General features: G+C 36.1%; 2 long non-coding RNA genes across 2 annotated transcripts; both read right to left on the bottom strand.

Moving 5' to 3' along the window:
* Positions 1–542: 542 nt before the first annotated feature.
* On the bottom strand, positions 543–23,704 carry LOC131167775 (uncharacterized). The gene is made up of 3 exons (XR_009140151.1): positions 23,623–23,704; positions 23,092–23,519; positions 543–707 (listed from the first exon to the last, which is right to left on the bottom strand). It is a non-coding gene; the product is annotated as an uncharacterized LOC131167775 (long non-coding RNA).
* A 323-nt stretch (positions 23,705–24,027) lies between these two features.
* Positions 24,028–25,664, bottom strand: LOC131167776 (uncharacterized). The gene is made up of 3 exons (XR_009140152.1): positions 25,584–25,664; positions 24,486–24,554; positions 24,028–24,165 (listed from the first exon to the last, which is right to left on the bottom strand). It is a non-coding gene; the product is annotated as an uncharacterized LOC131167776 (long non-coding RNA).
* Positions 25,665–27,302: the final 1,638 nt, after the last annotated feature.

The raw sequence follows: 27,302 nt of genomic DNA, 5'->3' as shown, positions 1-27,302 counted from the left end.
GAAAGTACGTGAATGATTGAATAATGATAGAAAGAATGGTGTATTATGATATTAGAAATATGTATGTACATAGAACATGTTATGTTTGGGTGGGGCGCACTCTTTTCCTAAGGGCTTGCTGAGTAAGGCGAGTGCACTAGTAGCTTTAAATGTGGTAGTAGCTACATAACGTACTAGGGTAGAGGGAACCTACTTGTATGGGCGGGTAGATTTCCCTTTCCTTAGGGCCTTCGCCGGTAAGCTTTTGTTGAACGGTGTGAGTACGAGATCAATCTAACACTTGAGGGCTTACTGAGTAAGGTGAGTGCCCTGATATGCTTTAGTAGTGACCTTATATAATGCCCCGAACCCTTAAACCCGGGTCTGGTGCGTTATACTTGATAAAATCCCTGATAATCCATAATCCATAATATATGCAGCGGAAATATAACCATAATCTCCATATAACATAATACCTGAGTTTACTAATTCTAACTACCAACCATAATAAATTAATCATCCACTAGTATTCAAATATATGCATGTCTCCAAACCATTATTCACTAATACCAGCATGTTTCACAACTATCCTTTCATAACTGACTTAAAACATAAATTATAAAACATAAAATATACATATCAAAATTAACATAAAGATATACCATTTTTCTTATATCTTCCAAAAATGTTATAAAATCTCGAGCTCTCAAGCTCGATCCTAAGAAATCCTGAAAAAAAAAAAAAATGAATTCATATTCGGGTGAGACACATCTCAGTAAGGGAAGAAATAATATATTAAACTCAGCGTGTGGCCATCATGAGATTATACATATCATTTTATAATATTTACAAATCATTAACATAATACTGAAAGTCATTTTCTGGTCCTAAACAAACACATGCAAATGTTTAACCCACGAGATTACCCAATGATAGGGGTGATTACCCGCCCATACAAGTAGCACCCTTTTGCTCTGATACATTTAGCAACCCAAAGGTCACAATTTAAGCATACCAGAGCACTCACCTTACTCAGTAAACCCTCAAGTGTTAGATTGATCTCGTACTCATGCATTCAACAATAGTTTACTGGCAAAGGCCCTAAGGATTGGGAATTCTACCCGTCCATACAAGTAGGTTCCCTTTGCCCTAGTGCGTTATGTAGCTACTGCCACATCTGAAGTTACTAGTGCACTCGCCTTTCTCAGCAAGCCCTCAGGCGAAAGGTACGCCTCGCCCAATTGTAACATGTTCTACGTACATACATACTTCTATTATCATAATACATCATTCTTTTCTGTCATTATACATTCATGCACATTCATTCCTGTTCATAACTTAACTTTGCATTTCGTTTCACTTTAAGTAGCTCTTTCCCATTTACATCATTTACCTTTGTCATTTCATTTCATTGCCATTTCATCGTCATTTCATTACATAACATTTCATTTCATTACTTTGTACTACAGCTGGTCTTTAGCCATCATCAGTTAGTCTACGTAGAAACGTGCTAGATCTACTAACACAGCTCCTTTTAGCTGTCATCAGTTAGTCTACACAGAAGTGTGCTAGATCTGCTAACATGGCTCTCTTTCAGCTGTTTTACATTTACATGGTTGCATGTAACACACACAGGCAACATTGTCCATATCATATTTTATTCTCATTATTTTACTTAGCCTGCATCTCATACATTTAACATATAATTTGCACAGATTCTCATACCACACAATTTAGTAATAAAATTCATACACTGCCTGTAAAATAAGCCAACCAACATTTAGTATTTATATACTGAAAATACCTTTCATTTCTTACTTAATTATCCTGAAAATATTTTTCCACTTTCATCAGTTCATTTTCGCATATACATATCTAATAAACAACCCTAAATTCAAACGAAATATAATTTAAACAGTTGGCATTTTACCCATACAGAAACATATACACGTACATATAACACAATTTATTTTTCCATTAAATTCATAAAAATTTTGATTTAATATATATTTTTCCCCTTACCTGGTTTCTTGAACTACGCCAATAGGGACTCCGAAAAATACCTACGGCGCTCACCCGAACCCTGAAATTAAATTCCTAGTTCCAATAAATTATTCTTGAATAAAATATTATTTAAATATTTCCTAGGGTCATAATTCCTAAATAAATAAATATACCCTTAAATTTAGCCAAATTGCCAAATTTTCCAAATCCCACTCTCGCTTTGGAGTAGGGCCTAAGAAACCCCAATTGAAAAATTACCTACGTCAAAATGACGACAACGACGATTAGGACCTCGTGGTGGTGACTGATCGTCGATTCAACAGCAAATTTTATCAAAAATTGAGAAATTGGGAAAAAATTACCCTTCCCCAGGAGCAGTATCTAAGCCGTTCCCACGACAAATCCGCTCTAGTAGAAATGTTGGTGGCGGAACTAGGAACCCAATGGCACCTTCCGTTTCCCGATCGGTTGAGTATTCGTCGAGAAATGAGGGGAGAGAGAGAGGCGGAGACAAAGAGGCGACGGGTGAGACAGAGGAAGAAGGAGAAAGTTCAGAGAGAGATTGAGAGAGAGACGTCTGAGTTTCATCTTCTTTTTCTTTTTTTTTTTTCTTTTTTTTTTCTTTTAACTTACTTTTAGATAACCTTTATATATAAATATATATATATATGTGTGTATATATATATATATATATATATATATGTGTGTGTGTATATATATATATATATATATATATATATAATACTTTAACTTTTATATATACATGAATTAAAATTATATATATATATATATATATATATATATTATACTTTAACTTTTATATATACATACATTAAACTTATATATATATATATATATATATATTTTTTTTTTTATTCCATTTTTTTTACTATTACTTTTTATTTATTTATTTAATTAAATAATATTTAATTAATTAATTAATTAATTAATAATTTTTTTTTTCATACTATTTTTTTTGCTTGTTTATTTAATACATTAATTGAATAATGTTTAATTAATTGATTGATTAATAATTTTAATTAATTAATTTTTTTTTAATAATTTTTTTTTCGGGTCATTACACCTTAGGGTTACCTAAATATCATAGCAAAGGGGTGTTACTTGTACGGGCGGGTAATCACCCTTATCCTTGGGTAATCTCGTGGGTAAATATCTGCATATGATTGTTTAGGTTCAGAGAATGGTTTTAATGTTATGATAATGATTTGCAAATGTATTTTAAAACGGTATCTATATACCTCATGTTAGTCACACGCTGTGTTTAATATGTTGTTTCTTCCCTTACTGAGATGTGTCTCACCTGAATATGAATTTATCTTTTTCAGGATTTCCTCGAGGTCGAACTTTGAGAGCTCGAGGGTTTTTAGCCTTTTGAGGATTGTATAAAGAAAAGGGTATATTCCTATGTTAGTTTTAGGGAATGTAAATGTTTATGTTTTACATCCTTATGTTTTAAGTCTATGGAGAAAAGAATGTTTGTGAACATACTGAAATGTTTTAGAGATATATGTAGTTATGGAAAGGCAGGTGTTGAAGGATATTATAGTCTATAGATAGAACTAGGAAACTCTAGTATTATTTGTATGATTGAGGTTCATAGTTGTGTTTTCCGCTGCGTATGTATGGTTTAATTATGGATTATCAAGAATTTTATCAGGTATAACGCGTCAGGCCCGATTTAAGGGTTCGGGGCGTTACATGCAAGTCCATAGGATTTGATTTTCCAAAATTATAGAAGTTTTGATTTTCGATTCCCTAATTGGGTCTTAAGTTAGGACTTTAATGTTGTTAGATCTTCAGTTAAGGAGTTGGGAGGCTCCTATATTACTTGTAGTCTAGTGTTTGGAAGATTTATTTGGGAGGAGGTTAAGAAAGCACTGGAATTTAACAATTTTTTGGCAGCATGCCCTTTGTAAATAGAACATTTCCCAAACTTACAAATCACAAAAGTTCTTCCAAACTTTAGTTAAGCCAAAAACAGTACTACACAACCTCGGGTTTGTTGATGTCTATGCATGTATGAAATTGCAGAAAAGCTAAATCAAGTCCTAACAGCACAAGCATTACAGTTCCAGTATCTCCCAACAATTCTCAATTCATAAATTTGACCTGAAAAAGAGTTCATATATATATATAGAAGGGCATGCAAGAATCCTAGATTCACTACCAGAATGCAATACAAAAATCTACATTAGCCACGCAGATGACATTTATACTACCAATGTCAAGTCAATCTAGTATATTCACAACCTGACACAATTCAGCCTATATATGAATAGAATCAAGCAAGAAAGTATTCCCTTTCAAGTATGCAACATTCTATAAAGGATTTTCACTCATTTCTTAAAAACTAGTTTTAGTTAAATCATTTTTTATTTCATTTTTTAGAAAGTTTTAACAAAATTTTAGCAGCATGCCAACTATAATTTGAATAATTTAAAAAAAAAATTAACTTGATAAAGGAGTTCATATATATATATAAGGACATGCGAGAATTCTAGATTCACAACCAGCATGCAATACACAAATCTGCATCAGCCATGCAGATGGTATTTATACTACCAGTGTCAAGTCAATCTAGTATTTTCACAACCCGATACAATTCATCATATATATGAATAAAATCGAACAAGCCAGTATTCCCATTCAAGCAAGCAACATTTTATAAATGATTTTCACTCATCCTTTCAAAAATAGTTTTAGCAAAATCATTTCTGATTTCAATTTTTAGAAAGTTTTAAAAAAAATTTATATAACATGCTGACTATAATTTGAACAATTTCCTAAAAAAAATTTGTCCTCAACAAAGAGTTCATATATATATATATATATATATAAAGTGTACAAGCTTCTCCAAGAAGCTTTGTTTTAATTAGCAAGTTAATAGGATATTAATATATATATAAATATATATATAAAATTGTGCAAGCTTCTCCAGGAAGCTTGCTTTGAGTTTTTGGTGTGTTCTCTCTCTCTCCTCTCTCTCTCTCTCTCTCCTTCGACTCTCTCTCTCTCTCTCTTCGATTCCGGGCCAGCTTTATACCATATCGACAAACCGAAGCCACCACGACGCTCCTAGCGAAGTTCTCTGCAAATCTGTTGGAGCGAATCATTGGAGAAAGCAATTTGGAAATCATCCCTAAGTTGAGGTAAGACTTTTTAAGCCAAATTTGAAGTTGTGACAGTTGAGAAAAGTGTTATATGCGTTGAAATATTAAAGTTTAATACTGAGAGTTTTCGTTTCCAAGGGTGTTGATTGGGAAGTTGGGAATCATCCCTAAGTTGAGGTAAGACTTTTTAAACCAAATTTGAAGTTGTGATAGTTGAGAAAAGTGTTATACACTTTGAAATATTAAAGTTTAATACTGGGAGTTTTCGTTTCCAGGGGTGTTGATTGGGAAGTTGGGAATCATCCCTAAGTTGAGGTAAGGCTTTTTAAGCCGAATTTGACTTAGTGGTAGTTATAGAAAATGTTGTACGTACGAAATACTGAACTTTAATTGTGCGAGTTTTCATTTTCAGGGTGTTGAGTTGAGAACCCGGTAGGTGCAGGGGAAATTTTCATAGGGGCATTTCAAGAATCAGGTAAAGGGATAAACTAAACATGTTTTGTTTTGAGCAAATGTATGTATATATATTTAGCATATGATTTGCGGAAAATGTATATATATTTATATATATGTTTTATATTTGCAAAATACTGTGAAAATGATCATATGATTGAATATGTGAAAATCTGTTTGTGTGCAATGAGTATAAAATGTATGAAAAACTGTTTTCTGAGAATGTGATTATGGAATGGGTTTTTATGATGGGAAAACCGGCGTACGGGCTGAGATATATTTATATGTATATGTGATTTGCCAGCGTACAGGCTGTGTTATGTGGATGAGATTTGCCAGCGTACGGGCTGTGCTATGTGATTTGCCGGCATACGGGCCGAGTTATGTGATTTGTTAGCGTACGAGCTGTGCTATGTGATTTTCCGGCATACTGGTCGAGCTATGATAAAATGTGTAATTCCGGCGTACGGGCCGATGATTTTCATGAAATATGTATATGTGAAAAATGATATGATTGATTTGATAATTATTGATATGAGATATCCATGTATCACTATTTTTAGTATATGTATATGATATCAGAACCTGGTTGGCTTGGTCTAAGCTAGCACTTGCACGGTACCGTTGCTATGTGTCCATGGTCCCCGTGATCATGATATCTGTGTTAACGCCGCTGTACGGAGTGGTGTGAGATTGGATGGTCAATGTGGTTATTTTCAAGAAGTGTGTTGTTATTGCCCCTGGTGTATGGACTAGTCTGGGTAGACCCATCGGACCTACAGACTACTGTTTGACTTGACAGTGGTCGGCCAACCATTATCAGGTCTCGCCTTCGGGCCACACAACCCAATCATGTGGGGGTAATACATGACAACAGCCAGCTAACCTTCCAGGATTTTTTTATGTTATTATTATTATGAGATGAGATATGTTATGAAAATGCAGTATGTTCTGCCATGTTTTGATTTATATATAAGTTTTCCCAGATTTGATAAACAATACTGAACATGTTATGTATGATATATGTTGAACACAGAATACTCATGTTGCCACACACTAGTGTTAGTTTATTTCCCTTACTGAGAGGTGTCTCACCCCTAAATTTTACAAACTTTTCAGGAGCCCCTGATAGGTGAGCGGGAAAAGCCCCGCTAACCTAGTGTTGGATATTTGCCCTTTTGAAGGGTAAGATTCTTTTTGTAGGGACAGTTAGATTTTGTGAAAAATGTCCATAGATATGATTTTTGGGATGTATATACTGGGATACAGTGATTATAGTAACTATGGTGTTGTAATACACATTGTGATGTATGATATGATGGTACTTCTCCTGTATGTTCTGATGTATCCCTAGTACCCACGAGTCCAGGTGGATTGTGACCTACTGAACTGGAGTGTGAGATGTGTGGTATTGATTTTATGATGATATTATTATAAAAAAATATATGTGGAAAATGAGCAGGTCATGACAGCTTGGTATCAGAGCCTAGGTTGCTAGGTTCTGTAGACTTTAGAGTGCAGAAGAGATAATACCGGAGTTTAGGAAATGATTTGAGGTTTTGTTCTACAGTCTAGAAGTAGGACTTCCGTGGTAGTTTCTGTGTTTTTCCTGCGGTGACGATTTCAGGAAAACCATAGTAAGCTATTGTCGAGTTGTGTTCCTAAAATGTAGGACTGAAGATTAGAAATGAGTTAGAAATGTTGATATAAGTGGCAAGGATAGGTAGGTAAATTATGAAGATAGGGTTACTAAATTGCAACTGCTCTTTTCCAAGATGGATCCAGAAGGAAATAGTGGCTATGCGAGTGGCAGTGATGGAGCAGGACCATCAGGTGCAGCTGGGACTGACTCTAATACGGTATTACGTAGCGTGGCTCAGCAGGTTATGGCTGAGATCGTTAGGAGTTCAAGGGAGCAGAGTAGTCCATCTACAGGCCAGGGGTGCACTATAGAGAAGTTCATGAAGATGAATCCTCCAGCGTTCTCAGGCGGAGTTGATCCTGTAGTCGCTGAGAACTGGATGCAGAAGACCGAGAAAATCTTGACTGTATTGTAGTGTACTGAGGAACAGAGGGTCCTCTTTGCCACCTATAGATTGACAGAAGAGGCTGAGAGGTGATGGACTGCGGTGAGACTATTGGAGCAGCAGAGGGTGACTCCGATAGCTATGACATGGGACCGGTTTAAAGATCTGTTCTTTAATAGGTATTTTCCAGCTACTGTGAAGGAGGTTAAGGTAGAAGAGTTCCTGAGTCTGAAGCAGGGACAGCTATCCGTCCAACAGTATGCAGCACATTTTATCGAGCTCTCTTGTTTTGCCCCATACATTGTTCCTAATGAGGTGAAGAAGGCGAGGCAGTTTAGGAAAGGCTTGAGGCGGAGTATATGCAAGTAGGTAGTGGTGCTGCGGATCCAAGACTTTGTTGAGTTGGTCGACAGGGTGGCCTTTGCAGAGATTAGTGAGCATCTTGATGCGGATGAGAAGGGACAGAGAAAGAGATCTACATCTACGAGCTACCAGCAGGGTCACAGGCTGGGTCAGTGGAGGAGAGGTAATCATGGTAGAGGGCAGAGACTGGAGACGGGAGGACGCGAGGTGTAGACAGGGCAGGGTCCTCTAGTTTATCAAACTTGTGGTAGGAGGCACTGGGGAGAGTGTCGATCTGGTGGTGTAGTGTGCTACCGCTGCGGTAGATCGAGACATATAGTGCGAGATTATCCTACCCCGCCAGATACAGCTCCGGTGTGCTATCGCTGCCATAGATCGGGGCACATAGTACGAGACGGCCCTACTCCACCAGATGCAGTTCCAGTTCCTAGACCATATCGGGGAGGTTATCATGTGCCACGTGGGGGCCAGCAGAGGAATACGGCTCCAGCCATAGTGTTTTCTCTGACGCTGGATGAGGCTGAGATGGCGAGTGACGTGGTGATAGGTATGGTTGTTATGTTTTCTTTTAAAGTTATTGCATTATTTGATTCAGGAGTTAGACACTCGTTTGGATCCTTAGGGTGTATTAAATTATGTGGGACTGAAACACAACTCTTAGATGTTGAATTGTTGGTATCTACACTGATTAGGTCAGTAGTAAGGTGTAATAGGGTGCTCCGAGGTTGTCCAGTTGATATTCAAGGGAAGGCTTTGTCTGTCGATTTGATAGTGCTGGACATGCACGGGTTTGATGTTATATTTAGCATGGATTGGCTAGCATCTAATTTTTTCAGCATAGATTGCCGTGCATGAGAAATGATATTCAGACCTCCGGGGGAAGCAGAATTTAAGTTCGTAGGGTCGCAAGTACAATCCCCACCTCAGCTAGTTTCAGCTATTTAGGCCAGGAGACTATTACTAAGTGGGTGTCAGGGGTTTGTGGCTGTGGTGAAAGAGATGTCATAAAATGAATTAAAACTTTCTAGCACGCCTGTAGTAAAGGAGTTTACAAATGTTTTCCCAGATGAGTTACCAGGCTTGCCACCCGATCGAGAGGTAGATTTTTCCATAGATCTACTTCTAGGTACATCGCCTATTTACAAAGTACCTTATCGAATGACGGCAGTAGAATTGGCATAATTGAAGAATCAATTGTAAGATCTGGTTGATAAGGGCTTCATACGACCCAGTGTATCTCCGTGGGGAGCTCTTGTTCTATTTGTGAAGAAGAAAGATGGGACTATGAGGATGTGTATAGACTACAGAGAGATTAATAAAGTGACCATCAAGAACAAGTATCCTCTACCCCGTATTGACGATTTGTTTGACCAGCTCCAGGGTACACGGGTGCATTCAAAGATTGACCTTAGATCTGGCTACCATAAGGTGAAAGTGAAAGCAGAAGATGTCTCGAAGACGGCCTTCAGGACCCGGTATGGGCATTACGAGTTTCTCGTTATGCCATTTGGATTGACGAATGCTCCTGCGGTATTTATGGATTTGATGAACAGAGTCTTTCATCAATACCTATACCAGTTTGTTATTGTGTTTATTGATGATGTACTGGTCTATTCGAGGAGCTATGAGGAGCATGAGACGCACTTGAGGAAAGTTTTGCAGACACTTCGGGACAAGAAGTTGTACGCCAAGTTCAGTAAATGTGAATTTTGGTTGGAGAATGTCGTGTTTTTGGGGCATATTGTATCTGAAGATGGTATTTCTGTGGATCCTAGCAAGATTAAGGCGGTTGTGAATTGAGCTAGACCAAAGAACGTCCAAGAGATTAGGAGTTTCTTGGGACTAACTGGCTATTACCGTCGTTTTGTTGAGGATTTCTTAGCTTTGTCCGGACCTTTGACACGACTGACGAGAAAGAATGTCAGGTTGGAGTGGGACGACAGCTGTGAGCAGAGTTTTCAAGAGCTGAAACAGAGGTTAGTCACAACACCAGTATTAGTCATCCCATCTGGGGGTGAGGGCTATACTATCTACAGTAATGCATCCTTAAAGGGACTTGGCTATGTCTTGATGCAGCATGGCAGGGTAGTGGCATGTGCATCCAGGAAATTAAAAGAATATGAAAGGAACTACCCTACACATGATCTTGAATTGGCTGTAGTAGTACACGCGTTGAAAATTTGGAGGCATTACCTGTACGGCGAACAGTGTGAAATTTTCTCTGACCACAAGAGTTTAAAGTATTTCTTCTCGCAGAAGGAACTGAATATGAAACAGAGAAGGTGGTTGGAGCTGATTAAGGATTTTTATTGTACCATCAGTTATCACCCAGGGAAAGCAAACGTGGTAGTTGATGCGTTGAGCCGGAAATCCAAGGAGCCAGTGTTGGCGGCTATGGGGATCCAACATCCGATCATGATGGATTTGGAGAGACTCGGCATAGAGTTAGTAGAGAGTGATCTCCCAGTATGTATTGTCAACCTAATGGTACAGCCTACTCTACAGGAAAGAAATAAAGCCGCTCAGAAGGAGGATCCAGAATTAGCAGAGGTGATAGACAGAGTACAGAGTAGGCAGGGGGAGGAGTTCAGTATTGCAGATGACGGAGCTTTGCGGTTCTGTTCCAGATTATGTGTTCCTGCTGATACTGAGATCAGGAAGACCATTCTAGAGGAAGCTCACAGATCTTTGTATACAATTCATCCCAGTAGTACGAAGATGTATAGAGATCTGCGAGAGTCGTACTGGTGGAGTGGTATGAAGAGGGAGATCACCGAGTATGTAGCGCAGTGTTTGACGTGCCAGCAGGTGAAAGCTGAGCACTAGAGGCCGGTAGGGCAGTTGCAGCCGTTATTTATCCCGGAGTGGAAGTGGGATCACATATCAATGGACTTCATGTCAGGACAGCCGACGGCGTTACATGGCCAGAATGCCATCTGGGTGATTATTGATCGGTTAACAAAGACCGCCCACTTTATTCCTATCAAGATCAGCTACTCCCATAGCTGTTTGGCAGAGATTTACATTCAGGAGATAGTACGTTCTCATGGGGTGCCTATATCTATTGTGTTGGATCGAGACCCACGATTCACATCACGATTTTAGAGGAGTCTGCAAGAGGCTCTGGGGTCTCAGTAATCGTTTAGTACGACATTCCATCCTCAGTTAGACAGGCATACTAAGAGGATGATACAGATATTAGAGGACATGCTCAGAGCGTGTGTACTAGACTTTGGGAGTAGTTGGACTCAGTTCATGTCGCTAGTAGAGTTCACGTATAATAATAGTTATCAGTCTAGCATTGGCATGGCACCATTTGAGGCTCTGTACGGTAGGATATGCCGTTCTCCTTTATTTTGGGATGAAGTGGGTGAGCGGCGAGTAGTGGGGCCAGAACTTGTGCAGCAAGCGCATGATAAGGTTCGACTTATCAGAGACAGGATTAGTGCAGCTCAAAGCCGACAGAAAAGTTATGCTGACCATCGCCACATGAATGTAGAGTTTGATGTGGGTGATCACGTATTTTTGAATATAGCTCCAATGAAAGGGGTTATGCACTTTGGGAAGAAGGGTAAACTTAGTCTTAGGTTTATCGGTCCATTTGAGATTCTAGATAAAGTGGGACCGGTAGCTTATAGACTAGCTTTACCTCCGGTGTTGTCCAGGATCCACGACGTATTCCATGTGGCTATGTTGAGGAAATACTTTACAGATCCTTCTCATATCATCAGTTATGATGAGTTGGAGTTTAGTGATTCATCGGGATATGAGGAGGTACCAGTACAGATTCTTGATAGGAAAGTATAGGAGCTACATAATAAGAAAATTCCTTAGGTAAAGGTTTTGTGGAGGAATCATGCGGTAGAAAAGGTTTTTTGGGAATCCGAAGAGCAGATGAAACAGAGATATCCGTATCTATTCCAAGAAAGTTGATGGGATAAAATGCAAGTAGTTAGGTAGTTTCTTTTGCAGGTACATGTAATGGTTTAAGTAGTGTAGTATTTTAGTTTTGGGAGAATGGTTTTCTTTTGTATATGTAATCTTCCAAGACTCAAAATGTAACCATGGTATTCCTCCGCCATAAGTGAGGGTAGGTAATAAAATAAGTAGACCCTTTTTCCTGGTTAAAGGATGGCGAGTTACGAGAACAGTAAATTTCGAGGACGAAATTCTTTTAAGGGGGGAGTAATGTAGTAACTGAGAAAAATAAAATTTTAAAATAATAATAATAATAATAATAATAATAATAATAAAATAATAAAATAAAATAATTAAATTAACAAGTAAAATGAATAGTATGATAAGGAAAATATATATATATATATATAAATAAGTGATTATGATATATATGTAATATATATATATAAGTTAAAGGTATATATATAAAGTGTACAAGCTTCTCTAAGAAGCTTTGTTTTAATTAGCAAGTTAATAGGATATTAATATATATATATATATATATATATAAAATTGTGCAAGCTTCTCCAGGAAGCTTGCTTTGATTTTTTGGTGTGTTCTCTCTCTCTCCTCTCTCTCTCTCTCTCTCTCTCTCCTACGACTCTCTCTCTCTCTCTCTCTCTCTTCTATTTCGGGCCAGCTTTACGCCATATCGACAAACCGAAGCCACCACGACGCTCAAGGCGAAATTCTCTGCAAATCTACTGGAGCGGATCGTTGGAGAAAGCAATTTGGAAATCATCCCTAAGTTGAGGTAAGGCTTTTTAAGGCAAATTTGAAGTTGTGACAGTTGAGAAAAGTGTTATACGCGTTGAAATATTAAAGTTTAGTACTGGGAGTTTTCGTTTCCAGGGGTGTTGATTGGGAAGTTTAGAATCATCCCTAAGTTGAGGTAAGGCTTTTCAAGCCGAATTTGACTTAGTGGTAGTTATAGAAAATGTTGTACGTACGAAAATACTAAACTTTAATTTTGCGAGTTTTCATTTTCAGAGTGTTGAGTTGAGAACCCTGCAGGTACAGGAGAAATTTTCTTAGGGGCATTTCAGGAATCGGGTAAGGGGATAAACTAATCTAATTTTGTTTTGAGAAAATGTATATATATATATATATATATATATATATATATATAGCATCTGATTTGCGGAAAATGTATATATATTTATATATATGTTTTATATTTGCAAAATACTGTGAAAATGATCGTATGATTGAATATGTGAAAATCCGTTTGTGTGGCATGAGTATAAAATGTATGAAAAGCTATTTTCTGGGAATGTGATTATGGCATGAGTTTTAATGATGGGAAAATCGGCGTACGGGACGAGATATTTTTATATATATATGTGATTTGCCAGCATACGGGTCATGCTATATGGATGAGATTTGCCAGCGTAAGGGCTGTGTTGTGTGATTTGCCGGCGTATGGTCTGAGCTATGATAAAATGTGTAATTCCGGCGTACGGGCCGATGATTTTCATGAAATATGTATATGTGAAAAATGATATGATTGATTTGATAATTATTGATATGAGATATCCATGTATCACGATTTTTAGTATATGTATATGATATCAGAACCTGGTTGGCTTGGTCTAAGCTAGCACTTGCACGGTACCATTGCTATGTGTCCATCGTCCCCGTGATCATGATATCTGTGTTAAGGCCGCTGTACGGAGTGGTGTGAGATTGGATGGTCAATGTGGTTATTTTCAAGAAGTGTGTTGTTATTGCCCCTGGTGTATGGACTAGTCTGGGTAGACCCATCGGACCTACAGACTACTGTTTGACTTGACAGTGGTCGGCCAACCATTCTCACGTCCCGCCTTCGGGCCAGACAACCCAGTTATGTGGGGGTAATACATGACAACAGTCAGCTAACTTACAAGGATTGTTTTATGTTATTATTATTATGAGATGAGATATGTTATGAAAATGCAGTATGTTCTGCCATGTTTTGATTTATATATAAGTTTTCCCAAATTTGATAAACAATACTGAACATGTTATGTATGATATATGTTGAACACAGAATACTCATGTTGCCACACACTAGTATTAGTTTATTTCCCTTACTGAGAGATGTCTCACCCCTAAATTTTACAAACTTTTCAGGAGCCCCTGATAGGCGAGCGGGAAAAGCCCCGCTGACCTAGTGCTGGATATTTGCCCTTTTGAAGGGTAAGATTCTTTTTGTAGGGACAGTTAGATTTTGTGAAAAATGTCCATAGATATGATTTTTGGGATGTATATACTAGGATACAGTGATTATAGTACCTCTGGTGTTGTAATACACATTGTGATGTATGATATGATGGTATGTATATGGTTATACATTTTCTGCTGCGTAAGCTTCTGCTGTATGTTCTGATGTATCCCTGATACCCACGGGTCCAGGTAGATTGTGACTTGCTGAGCTGGAATGTGAGATGTGTGGTATTGATTTTACGATGATATTATTATAAATAAAAAATATGTGGAAAATGAGCAGGTCGTGACATAAGTATTCCCTTTCAAGCATTCAACATTCTATAAAGGATTATCACTCTTCCTTTTAAAAATAATTTTAGCAAAATCATTTCTGATTTCATTTTAGCAAAAAAATTTTACAAAATATCGGCCGCATGTCAACTGTAATTTGAACAATTTCCCAAAAGAAATTGACCTGAAAAAAGAGTTTATATATATATATATATATATATATATAGAGAGAGAGAGAGAGAAGGGCATGCCAGAAACCTAGAATCATTACCGGCATGCAATACACAAATCTGCATCAGCCATGCAGGCGACATTTAATACTACCAGTGTCAAGTCAATCTACTATATTCACAACTCGACACAATTCAACCTATATATGAATAGAATCAAACAAGCAAGCATTCCCTTTCAAGCATGCAACATTCTATAAAAGATTTTCACTCATTCTTTCAAAAAAAATTTTAGCAAAATAATTTCTAATTTCACTTTTGAGAAAGTTATAAAAAAATTTTGGTAGCACGCCAACTGTAACTTGGACAATTTTCCAAAAAAATTTGACCTGAAAAAGGAGTTCACACACACACACACACACACACATATATATATATATATATATGTATATGTATATATATATATATATATATATATGTATATGTATATATATGTATATGTATATAAGGGCATGTGAGAAATCTAGATTCACTACCAACATGCAATACACAATTCTGCATCAACCATACAGATGACATTTTTACTCCCAGTGTCAAGTAAATCTAGTATATTCACAACCGAACACAATTCAGCATATATATGAAAAGAATAAAACAAGCAAGTATTGCCTTTCATGCATGAACCATTCTATAAAGGATTTTCACTCATCCTTTCAAAAACTGTTTTAGTAAAATAATTTTTGATTTCATTTTTAAGAAAATTTTAACAAAATTTCAATAGCATGCCTATTGTAATTTGAATAATTTCCCAAAAAACTTTGACCTGAAAAAGGAGTTCATATATATATATATATATAGAAGGGCATGCGAGAATAGTAAATTCACTACCAGTATGCAATACACAAATCTGCATCAGCCATGATGATGACATTTATACTACTAGTGACAAGTCAATCTAGTATATTAACAACCCGACAAAATTCCACATATATATGAATAAAATCAAACAAGTAAATATTCCCTTTCAAGCATGCAACATTCTATAAAGGATTTTCACTCATCCTTTCAAAAATAGCTTTAGCAAAATCATTTCTGATTTCATTTTGAGAAAGTTTTAACAAAATTTCGGCAGCATGCCAACTGTAATTTGAACAATTTCCCAAAAAAAAATTGAGCTGAAAAAGGACTTCATATATGGAGGGCATGCGAGAAACCTAGATTCACTACCAGCATGCAATACACAAATCTACATAAGCCATGCAGATGACATTTACACTTCCAGTGTCATGTCAATCTAGTATATTCACAACCCGACCCAACTCAGCCTATATATGAATAGAATCAAACAAGCAAGTGTCCCCTTTCAAGCATGCAACATTCTATAAAGGATTTCCACACATCCTTTCAAAAACAGTTTTAGCAAAATCATTTCTGATTTCATTTTTTAGAAAATTTTAACAAAATTTCAACAGAAAAATTTAACCTAAAAAAAGAGTTCATATATATAGAAGGACATGCGAGAATCCTAGATTCACTACCAGCCGGCAATACACAAATTTGCATTAACTATGCAGATGGTTTTTATACTACTAGTGTAAAGTCAATCTTGTATATTCACAACCTGACACAATTCAACATATATATGAATGGAATCAAACAAGCAGGTATTCCCTTTCAAGCATGCAACATTATATAAAGGATTTTCACTTATCCTTTAAAAAACAATTTTAACAAAATCATTTCTGATTTTATTTTTGAGAAAATTTTAATAAAATTTCGGCAGCATGCCAACTATAATTTGAACAATTTCCCCAAAAAATTTGACCTGAAAAAGGAGTTCATATATATATATATATATAAGGGTGTGCGAGAATCCTAGATACACTACCAGCATGCAATACACAAATTTGCATCAGTCGTGCAAATGGTATTTACACTACCAGTGTCAAGTCAATCTAGTATATCCACAACCCAACACAACTCAACCTATATATGAATAGAATCAAACAAGCAAGTATTCCTTTTCAAGCATGCAACATTCTATAAAGGATTTTCACTCATCCTTTCAAAAATGGTTTTAGTAAAATTATTTCTAATTTCATCTTTTAGAAAGTTTTAACAAAATTTTAACAGCATGTCAACTATAATTTGAACAGCTTCCTAAAAATATTTAACTTGAAAAAGGAGTTTGTATATATATATATAGGGCATGCGAGAAACCTAGATTCACTACTAGCATGCAATACACAAATCTACATTAGCCATGCAGATGACATTTATACTGACAGTGTCAAGTCAATCTAATATATTCAGAACCCGACACAATTCGAAGAATATATGAATAAATTCAAACAAGCAAGTATTCCCTTTTAAGCATGCAACATTCTATAAAGGATTTTCACTCACACTTTCAAAAATTGTTTTAGCAAAATCATTTCTAATTTCATTTTTGATAAAATTCTAACAAAATTTTGACAGCATGACGACTATAATTTGAACAATTTCCTAAAAAAATTTGACCTGAAAAAGGTGTTCATATATATATATTTAGAAGGGCGTGCGAGAATCCTAGATTTACTACCAGCATACAATACACAAATCTGCATCAGTCATACATATGACATGTATACTACTAGTGTCAAGTCAATCTAGTATATTCACAACTCGACACCATTCAGGCTATATATGAATAGAATCAAACAAGCAAGTATTCCCTTTCAAGCATGCAACATTCGATTAAGGATTTTCACTTATCCTTTCAAAAACAGTTTTAGCAAAGTCATTTCTCATTTCATTTTTTAGAAAGTTTAATTAATTTTCAGCAGCATGGCGACTGTAATTTGAACAATTTCCTAAAAAATTTTGGCTTGAAAAAGGAGTTCATATATATATATAGAAGGACATGTGAGAATCCTAGATTCACTACCAACATGCAATACACAAATCTACATCAGCCATGCAAATGGTATTTATACTACCAGTGTCAAGTCAATTAGTATATTCACAACCCGACACAATTCAGCATATATATGAATAAAATCAAACAAGCAAATATTCCCTTTCAAGCATGCAACATTCTATAAAGGATTTTCACTCATTGTTTTAAAAACAGTTTTAGTAAAATCATTTCTGATTTCATTTTTGAGAAAGTTTTAACAAGTTTTCAGCAGCATGCCGACTATAATTTGAACAATTTCCCAAAAAAATTTAACTTGAAAAAGGAGTTCATATATATATATATATATAAGGGCATGGGAGAATCCTAGATTCACTACCAACATGCAGTACACAAATCTGCATCAGCCATGTAGAAGACATTTATACTACTAGTGTCAAGTCAATCTAGTATATTCACAACCCAACACAATTCAGCATATATATGAATAGAATCAAATAAGCAAGTATTCTCTTTCAAACTTGAAACATTCTATAAAGGATTTTCACTCATCCTTTCAAAAATAGTTGTAGCAAAATCATTTCTAATTTCATTTTTGAGAAAATTTTAACAAAATTTCGATAGCATGCCGACTATAATTTGAATAATTTCCCAAAAAAATTTGACCTGGAAAAAGAGTTCATATATATGTGTATAGAAGGGCATGCGAGAATCCTAGATTCACTACCAGTATGCAATACATAAATCTGCATCAGCCATGTAGATGGCATTTATCCTGCCAGTGTCAAGTCAATCAAGTATATTCACTGATTACGCGCTCAAACTTCGTAATTGGTTTGTTTAATTCGTGCATTGGGGCTTATATTTTTAATTAAATACCTAATCACTCTCAATATTTTAATTTTTTATCTTATTTATAATCTCTGGGTTTTATTGAGCAATTTATGAATTTTTGGCATTTTTTTATCGCAAAAAAATTATCGGGAACTAAAATTGTCATCAGTTCGTAATTCACGCATTACTTTTCCGTCCGAACTCCGATCAAGATGATTCTAAATTCTAGGGAAAGATGAGAAGATTATATATACAACTCTTTGAGAGAAAAGGGCTCCTGGAGGATCAAAATTGGCCTTATTCGTAGAGAAAAAAAAGAAAAAAAACAAAATAAAATTTTGAACTTGATGTGACTCGACCATGCAGCCAAGTCGGATCTGGTGGCTAGGCATAGGTATTCCCCCTCCCCCCCCCCCCCCCCCCCGCTCTCCCTTTATATTCTCTTCTTTCTTATTCTCTCTCAAGCCCACACCCCTTCTTTTTTCCCGTTTTTATCTCAAACTCTCTCAGCTCCCTCTCCTCGCCTTGCCCTCAACCTCCTCTCCCTTCTTCTTCCCCTTTCCTCTTTTCTTCCTTCTCTCCCTTATCTTCCCTCTTTCTCCCTCACCCCCCAAAATCTCCCTGTTGTTCTCTTCTCCAGTGTTTGCTGAAACTCCCAGCTGCAGTTGCATCTCCAGAACACTCTCTGCTTCAGCCTGTCTTGTTGTTGCTGCAGCTGTCCTTCTTCTTCCCTTCTGCCTACTGTAAATGCTCTCCCCTGCTATTCCAGGAGTGCTGCCATCCCGAGAACTACAGTTGCTACACAGCTCCAACCACTTCAAGCTATTGCTGCACACCTCCGGTAGCCAGCCTACTACTGCCATCCTGAAAGCTCCTCCAACCCGTAGTTGTTGGTTGCTACCAAGAACTCCAGAAGACCCGAGACAACCAACCACTGCTGCCATCCGAAGATTCATCACAGCCATCTGCCATCAAGCGAGCTCTCTCTCTCTCTCTCTCTCTCTCTCTCTCTCTCTCTTTTCTTTCTCTCTCTCTCTCTTTATTTCCTTTATTTTTTTCCTTAAGATTTGGTTTTATTCTTGTTTTGAATAGTTAGTTGAGTGTTGACTTTTAAATTGAGTTCAGTTAAAATAATTATTTTTTTTTATTTTTTGAACTTTTTTTTGAATGATATTATATGAGAGTTTATTTATTTTTCTCTTAATTAAATTTAGCATTAGATTTAAACATTACTTGAGTTTTTTTTTTACTAATTAAAGTCCGATTTAGTTCTTAAAAAAATATATAAAAAAATAAATACAAAAAAAAAAAAATTTATTTTAGAAATTAAATTAGTTGTTCTCTTTAAAATTTAAGTTTTGTTGAAGTTCGATTTAGTTTAGGGTTGATCTTACTCTTGTTGCGTTTAATTTTTGATCTTGATTCAGGTTCTTGATTTTGTTAAAAGTTCGATTTTTCTTGTTTGTGTTTGAGTTTGATCGAGTTTTTATTATTGTGTGTCTTGATTATGTGTTAAAGGTATCGTTTTTAGTTTTTATTCCGAAGTTAAATTCAGTGCATGTTAGGATTTAGAATTTAATTTACATGTTCATTTAATTTGTCAGAAGAAATCTCAACCAACCTTGAAAACCCCGAATCTGAACTAAGTTTAGTGACATTTTATTTTCGATTGGAAATATGTAAAATTTGAGATTAAATCGCATTCCCTGAGGAGATGTGTAACAACCCAAAGAATAATGGTATTTATATATTAAAGAGAGGGGGAAATGGAAGCTGGCAACAGACTTCGTCGACGAAGGGGGAGTTCGTCGATGAATTTTCTATTGACCTCGTCAATGAAATGACGTGGCTCGTCGACAAGAAGATAACGAGATGATATTTGGGGTGACTTTGAATTTCGTCGACGAAGGGGAGAGCTTGTCGACGAATTTTCTATTGACCTCGTCGACGAAGCCACTAGTATAAATAGTGTAAATTTGGGTTTAAATGCAGAAAAATCGAGAAATTCTCTTTTTCTCTCCTTCGTATGGTTTCTCTCTCCTCTCTCTTCGATTTCGGCTCCATCATTCACTGGATCGACGATCTGAGGTCACCATGACGCTCCTGGGAAAGTTCTCTCCAAATCTGCCGGAGTGGATCGTTGGTGGGAGCAAGTTGAAATTCGTCCCTGAGTTGAGGTAAGGATTTTTATGCCAAATTTGGTCTTACTGTAGTTATAGGAAATGTCACACACAAAGAAATACTGAGATTTAGTTCTGAGAGTTGTCATTTTCAGGGTATTGATCAGGAAATCCTACGGGTGTGAGACTAGGAATTCATAAGGGCTTTTCAATTGTCAGGTAATGGAGTAAACTAAAGTAATGATTTTCCATGCAAATTATATTATTATTATTTATCAGCAAATTTATTTTCAGGAAGCATGTATAATATATATGAGGAAATTGGTAATAATTCATGTTTGGGAAAATACTACTATTATGTTGAAATGTACGTATATTAGTATAAGATACCAGAAAATATGATTTTTGAGTAAAACGTAAGGTTTTATGCAGTACTGTGTGACATGAATATTATTTTATGTGGAAAATATTATGATAGGGAAATTTTATGAATAAGCATGTTTTCAAGAATTATGAAATAATGCAGTATACAATAATTTTGAAGTACATGATAAATGACTTATTTACTTAGAATGATATGTATGAGATTTTCGGCGCAAGGCCGTGTATGTTATATGTTTTTGGCGCAAGGCCGTGTTTATGAAATGTTCGGCGCAAGGCCGTATTTATGAAATGTTCAGCGCGATGCCATATTTACGAAATGTTCGGCGCAAGGTCGTATTTATGAAAGTATAGAAATGCTATCAATCCATTTATGTTAAATGTTATATTATCATGTACTATATGTTATCAGAACCTGGATGCTAGTTTAGTTCAGTTCAGGAGCACGGTACCGTAGCTATATAGATCAAATATCTATGTTCAGATTGGTGCTAACCACCCCACGAGGGGGTGGGAGATGGATAGTCGTTGTGGCTTTCAGTGTAGAGTTGTAAACGTCCACCTAGCAGTCCGACTAGGGTGTGGCGGGCCCATCGTACTTACAGACATTTTTTACTCGGTAGTGGTCAACCAGCCATTATTGGGTCCCGCCTTCGGGCTGCACAACCCGTCATGGGGGGTAATACATGACATTAGATAGCTATTCATCCTGGGTATGTTTTCAGTATTATCAGCTATAACAGACATTTCATGATCAGTATGAATTATTAGAAAATATGAAAGTATATGATTATTCATTATGTTATGATGTATGTTTTCTGGTATATGAAATGTACTGAATATGTATAACTGCATTAAATATTAATGTTGCCATACAACTGTATTTAGTTTATTTTCCCTTACTCAGAAGTGTCTCACCCCCGAACATTAAATGATTTTCTAGAAATCCAGAAGGACCAGCGGGTCATGACTGTCGTTGAGTCAGTCGTGCTGCCTTGCTAGAAGGGTAAGTTTAGACTAGGATCAAAAGAGTTTGATGTGGGATCCTAGGGATGTTTTGTATTTTTGGGAGATTGTATATAAACATGATATTTTGAGGTATACTTGACTATGGCATTATGCATTTTGTGGTTATGAGTTGTGATTTACATTTACTGCTGCCTAGGTTCCATTGTGTATGACATGTGTCCCTTTTACCCACGGATTCGGGTTGACTGTTTTATTTATTTTTCTTTTATTACATGAATATTTAAGCAGGTCGTTACAAGACAATCTGACCATTGGGCTGAATATCACACAACAGAACTCCTATACTTGGGATAACTTCCGAGCTGCTCATTTTTAGAGTGAGTCATTCTCAACCCGGCACAATTCAACATTTATATGAATAGAATCAAACAAGCAAGTATTCCCTTTCAAGTATGCAACATTCTATAAAGGATTTTCACTCATCCTTTCAAAAATAGTTTTAGAAAAATCATTTCTGATTTCATTTTTGAGAAAGTTTTAACAAAATTCAGTATATATATGAATAGAATCAAACAAGCACACACATGCACATTTTTAGAATGTATATTACCTGATGGCAGGGCATGTGTACAACACCTAGAGATTCAACCTAAAATACCAAATCCCAACTCCTAAGACTAATGCATTACAAGATGAGGCTCATGCATTTATATAGAAGGCACGCATTTTGTGTGTCTTTAATCGAGGCATGTGCTTTTTGGGTGTGTGACTCTCAAGTTAGATTTGGCTAGAAAATTTAACTCCATGATTATATTAAAGGAATGTCCGTGAGTTGAATTGTATAACTTTTGTTCCTTAACTTTTTCAAAATAATTGAAAGCTATATCTTAGATCTTGAAAATAATTTGAGCTTTGTAATGCTATAGTAATCTCATCATGATGTATGCAAAGAATTCAAGTTAGCAATTTTTGAGTTGCAACAAGTAGTTTGGAAATTATATTTGATTTTGTTATACATTAATGTTTTTTTAAATTTTATTTACTTCTAAAAATATGTAATTTACTTACATATTTTTATCTAAAACAAAATTTTAGAAAGACTTATGTCCCAATGCCTTAAGGCTTACACCTTGCCTCTTAAAACATCTCGCCTTAAGCCTTCACTTTTTAAAACTTTGGTTAAAATAAAAAAATAAAAGCAAAACATGCTTCTGGATGGGTTTACCTATCAGTTCAAACATCCATATTTTCTAGAATTCTCTAAAAATTCCTACTCTATGAGGTATAGATGCTGAATTTTCAATGCACAAGAATAGAACAATGACATACCTTCTAATGAAAGGAGCCACCTACATCATCTGATTGACATTTGCACATCATTTCTTCTAACTGCGCTTGCCTGTTCATAACTGCTGCGAGCATGGCCTCAACGGTGGACACCTTTTCTTTCAAATTCTTTGGTTCTACACTGTGACATGAGACATTATGTGTCTCAATTCCTGGTTCTCCTGCTCTACTATGTGCACCCGCTGAACCATCTCATATGCCTGAGCCTTGGCATCTCAACACACACGTTCTATCTCAGCACGAGCCGCCGCACCCATCGAAGATGATGTTGTTGGGTTGATGTATCCACTTACAAGCCCTTTCACCCAGCCCCCCACTCGTTCCTCAAGCACCTAAGCGGTTATCTGGTAATTCGTCATTTGTCGGCTCCCATCTTTAGCAAGAGCATCTCTTAGCTTGGCCATCCATGCCTATTTTTAGTCATGAAAATGATAAAAAGAAAAAAAGAAGAAATAAGAATACAACTTTGATATTTTGAATCAAATTATAAACTACATATTTAATTTGACTTACATGTTAGCTCTACGCACCGTCGCACCACTCCTCCGATCGCCTTTGGTGCGTTCTCTGATAAAGATCTAGCAGTGGCTCCTCGGTGCCAGTCGCAGGATCACGCTACATTATCAAATAAAACATCATTAATATTAATTTAGCAAATCATCAGATAGTGTTATATATAGAAATTAGCCGTCAATGATTTACGAATAACCTAGACCCACCACAATACGTCGTAGGGAGTTTGCTGCGGTTCACAACATTTTTTACACATATAGCCTACAAAAAATATGTAATGACTTCTTATTAGCCACAGCAAAGCTTAAAGTAGATATTATAATACAAAAACATCACCTGATAGTGTGGGTCACGGAAATGGCGACACACCACCTCCTAAACCTTTTAGGATATCTTATCGTATGGGTGGGTTTCTGCTTCATCTCCCATCGCACGAAAATGTTCGCGCATTTTGCCAAGATAGGACTTAAATTTATTGCAAAGTTGGACATCCACCGCCCTCTTCACATGGTCTGTGTGGAGAATGTCCATATCGAACTCCTCCTGCATAGGTAATATGTAACGACCTGCTTAATTTACCATATATATATATATATTTTTTCACATAATAGCATTCCAATAATCATGATAACCATAAACATAATCCACCCAGACCCATGGGTACTGGGGAAAAAACTTGTTATATATCACAGACACCCTAGCAGCGGAAAACATACATCATATACATAACAAACCAACCGTCCAAATATCATACCAGAGTTTTACAAACCCATCATATAAATATACACACATCCTAAAATGATCAGAAAGTACCCTAGGGTCACTACCCAAAAAATCCACCTAGCCCTAGCATAGCGACTTACCCTCCTGGCAGGGTAGATCAAGCAACCACTAACATCGCGGAGCTCTATCTGCTCCTCTACCTAGATTCCCTGAAATGTTTTAAAGTTAGGGTGAGACACCTCTCAGTAAGAGAAATAAACTAATATCAGTGTGTGGCAACAGGGTATTTTCATGTGTCATAAGCATATACTATATATAAATCGTATTTGTGAAAACTGTCTGATAATTTACTAAATAAACATATTTAATAGTACATACATGTCATGCTATATCTTTGTATGTGTAAATCATCTTATATAACTGTATAATACGTGAAATAAATCTCAGGATGGATAGCTAGTTGGTGTTATGTATTACCCCCACATGTCTGGATTGTGCAGCCCAAAGGCGGGACCTAGCAATGGCTAGCCGACCATGCTAGATCAAAAACTCTGATCTGAAAGTACGATGGGTCTGCCCCACATGGTCTGGACAGTCAGGGGAATATTTCAAAACTACACTGAAGCCACATCGACTGCCACCTTACCAAACTCTGATAGTGTGGTTGCACTATCATAATCTGAATATATATAGCTACGGTACCATGCTCCTGAAAACTAAACAAAACTAAGCCATCCGGGTTCTGATATCATATACTATGTTTCATATGCTGAACATAACAGTTTCATCATAATATCTGACACAATAATAATTTAATGAAAATAGCATATCATACATCACGACCCTTACACCATTTCATATAAATTACAACCCTTGCGTCGTATCATATAAATTACAGCTCTTGCGCTGTTGCATTATAATATACTTTAAACATATTTCTGTACTGTTTTTAACAATTTCCTGAAACAGTGGTAGCATGCTTATTTTGAAAACATAGCATTTTTCCATTAGATAAAATCATAAAATTCTATACCCATGCCACACAAATGTAAATCATGTTCTACTCATAAAATCTGCACTGAAATCATTTTCCCTGATTAAATGTATTAAAACAATCTCCGGTTAACAGCAGTAAATTTTCCAAACATAATTCTATGCTATACATAATTTCCTAGAATAAAATGCTATAAAATAGTAAATATTTTCATGAAAAATACTGACTTAATTTATTCCCTTACCTGGCTTATTGAGATGCCCACACAATTCAATCCTGAACCCATGGCATTTCCAACGCAAAACCTATAATTTCCATTTCCCGTGAACATTCAACAAAATTCCAACATAATTTCCATAAAACATTTCCTAGACTCCCAATAACCTAAATAAATTATTAAACTCCAAAATAATCAAATTACCTTGGTTTTCCTGAACTATGCCCGCAAGGTCCTGGAATTACACCTGCGGCGCTTACCTGAGCCCTGAATTCAATGATCCTAATTCAACCTCAGAATGCCCAATATTTAACATTTCCAAATCTACAATATTTAAATAATAATTATCCCCTTAATAACCCCCTTAGCCTAATTTTGGAATTATGCCTACGACGACCCCATGAGAAATTCGCTCCGCTAGACTTGTAGAGAATCATCCTTAGATTCTTGTAGTGGTGTCCGATCTGCAATTGGGCTTAAGATTTACGAGAAATTGAGGTAAAAGTGAGAATTGAGCTTACCCCAGGAGATATGTCTACGCCACTCCTATGACAAATCCACTCTAGTAGAAATGTCGGTGGTGAAAATTGGGGTACAGCGGTATTTTTCATTTCCCGATTGGCTGAATATCCACCGAGAAATCGAGGAAAGAAAGAGACGGAGATGGAGGAAGACCTGACAAATTGAGAGAAATAAAAGGAAAGGAGTTGCGTGAGAATGGTGCAGAGATACAAAGAGTGCACTGAGAGATGAAATTCGGCCGAGGTGAGAAATTGGAATTGGTTATCAAGTTGCATTTAATTCATTTCATTAATATATATATATATTCAATTTCAAAAGTTATAGATACATTTAATGCTTTCCACTAATAATTATATTATATTAATATTATATATATATATATGTATACCTATAAATTTACTATATCATTTATTTAATACATTAATTTAATAAGGTTTAATTAATTATTTTATTAATAATTAATATTATTATTATTATTATTATTATTATTATTATTATTATTATTTCTTTCATACTATTTTTTTTTCGGGTTACTGCATTCTTCCCTCCTTAAAAGATTTTCATCCTCAAAATTTGTTATCTGTACTATATACCATCCCTTAAGGAAAAATGGACTACTTATTTTATTACTTACCCTCACTTGTGGCGGAGGAATACCGTGATTATATTCAGAATTCTGGGAGATTACAAATACATATAAAATAGAATTATCCCACAACCAAAAGACTACCTACTAGTAGAAAATTATTACGTTTACTAACTAACCTACACAAAAGAGACTTTACATATTTACCTGTATTTTTCCTTGATTACTACTAACCTCCACTAAAGAGATACAAGTATTTCTGTCGTATCTCTTCCTCAAGCTCCCAAGAAGCTTCTTCCACTGCGTGATTCCTCTACAGGACCTTTACTAATGGAATTCTCTTATTATGTAATTCATGTTCCTTCCTGTCCAGAATCTGCATTGGGGCTTCCTCATAAGCCAAAGCATCACTGAGTTCTAACTCTGCATAACTGATGACATGGGAAGGATCTGGGACGTATTTCCTTAACATGGAAACATGGAATACGTCATGAATTCTAAACAAGGCTGGTGGTAAAGCTACTCGGTAGACCACTGACCCTACTCTTTCAAGAATCTCGAAAGGGCCAATAAACCTAGGGTTTAACTTACCCTTCCTCCCAAACCTCATAATCCCTTTCAGTGGTGCTATCTTCTAA

This window comes from Malania oleifera, chromosome 11 (assembly GCF_029873635.1).
Source record: "Malania oleifera isolate guangnan ecotype guangnan chromosome 11, ASM2987363v1, whole genome shotgun sequence".
Lineage (NCBI taxonomy): Eukaryota > Viridiplantae > Streptophyta > Magnoliopsida > Santalales > Ximeniaceae > Malania > Malania oleifera.
This window is presented reverse-complemented; position numbering and strand designations above follow the sequence as displayed.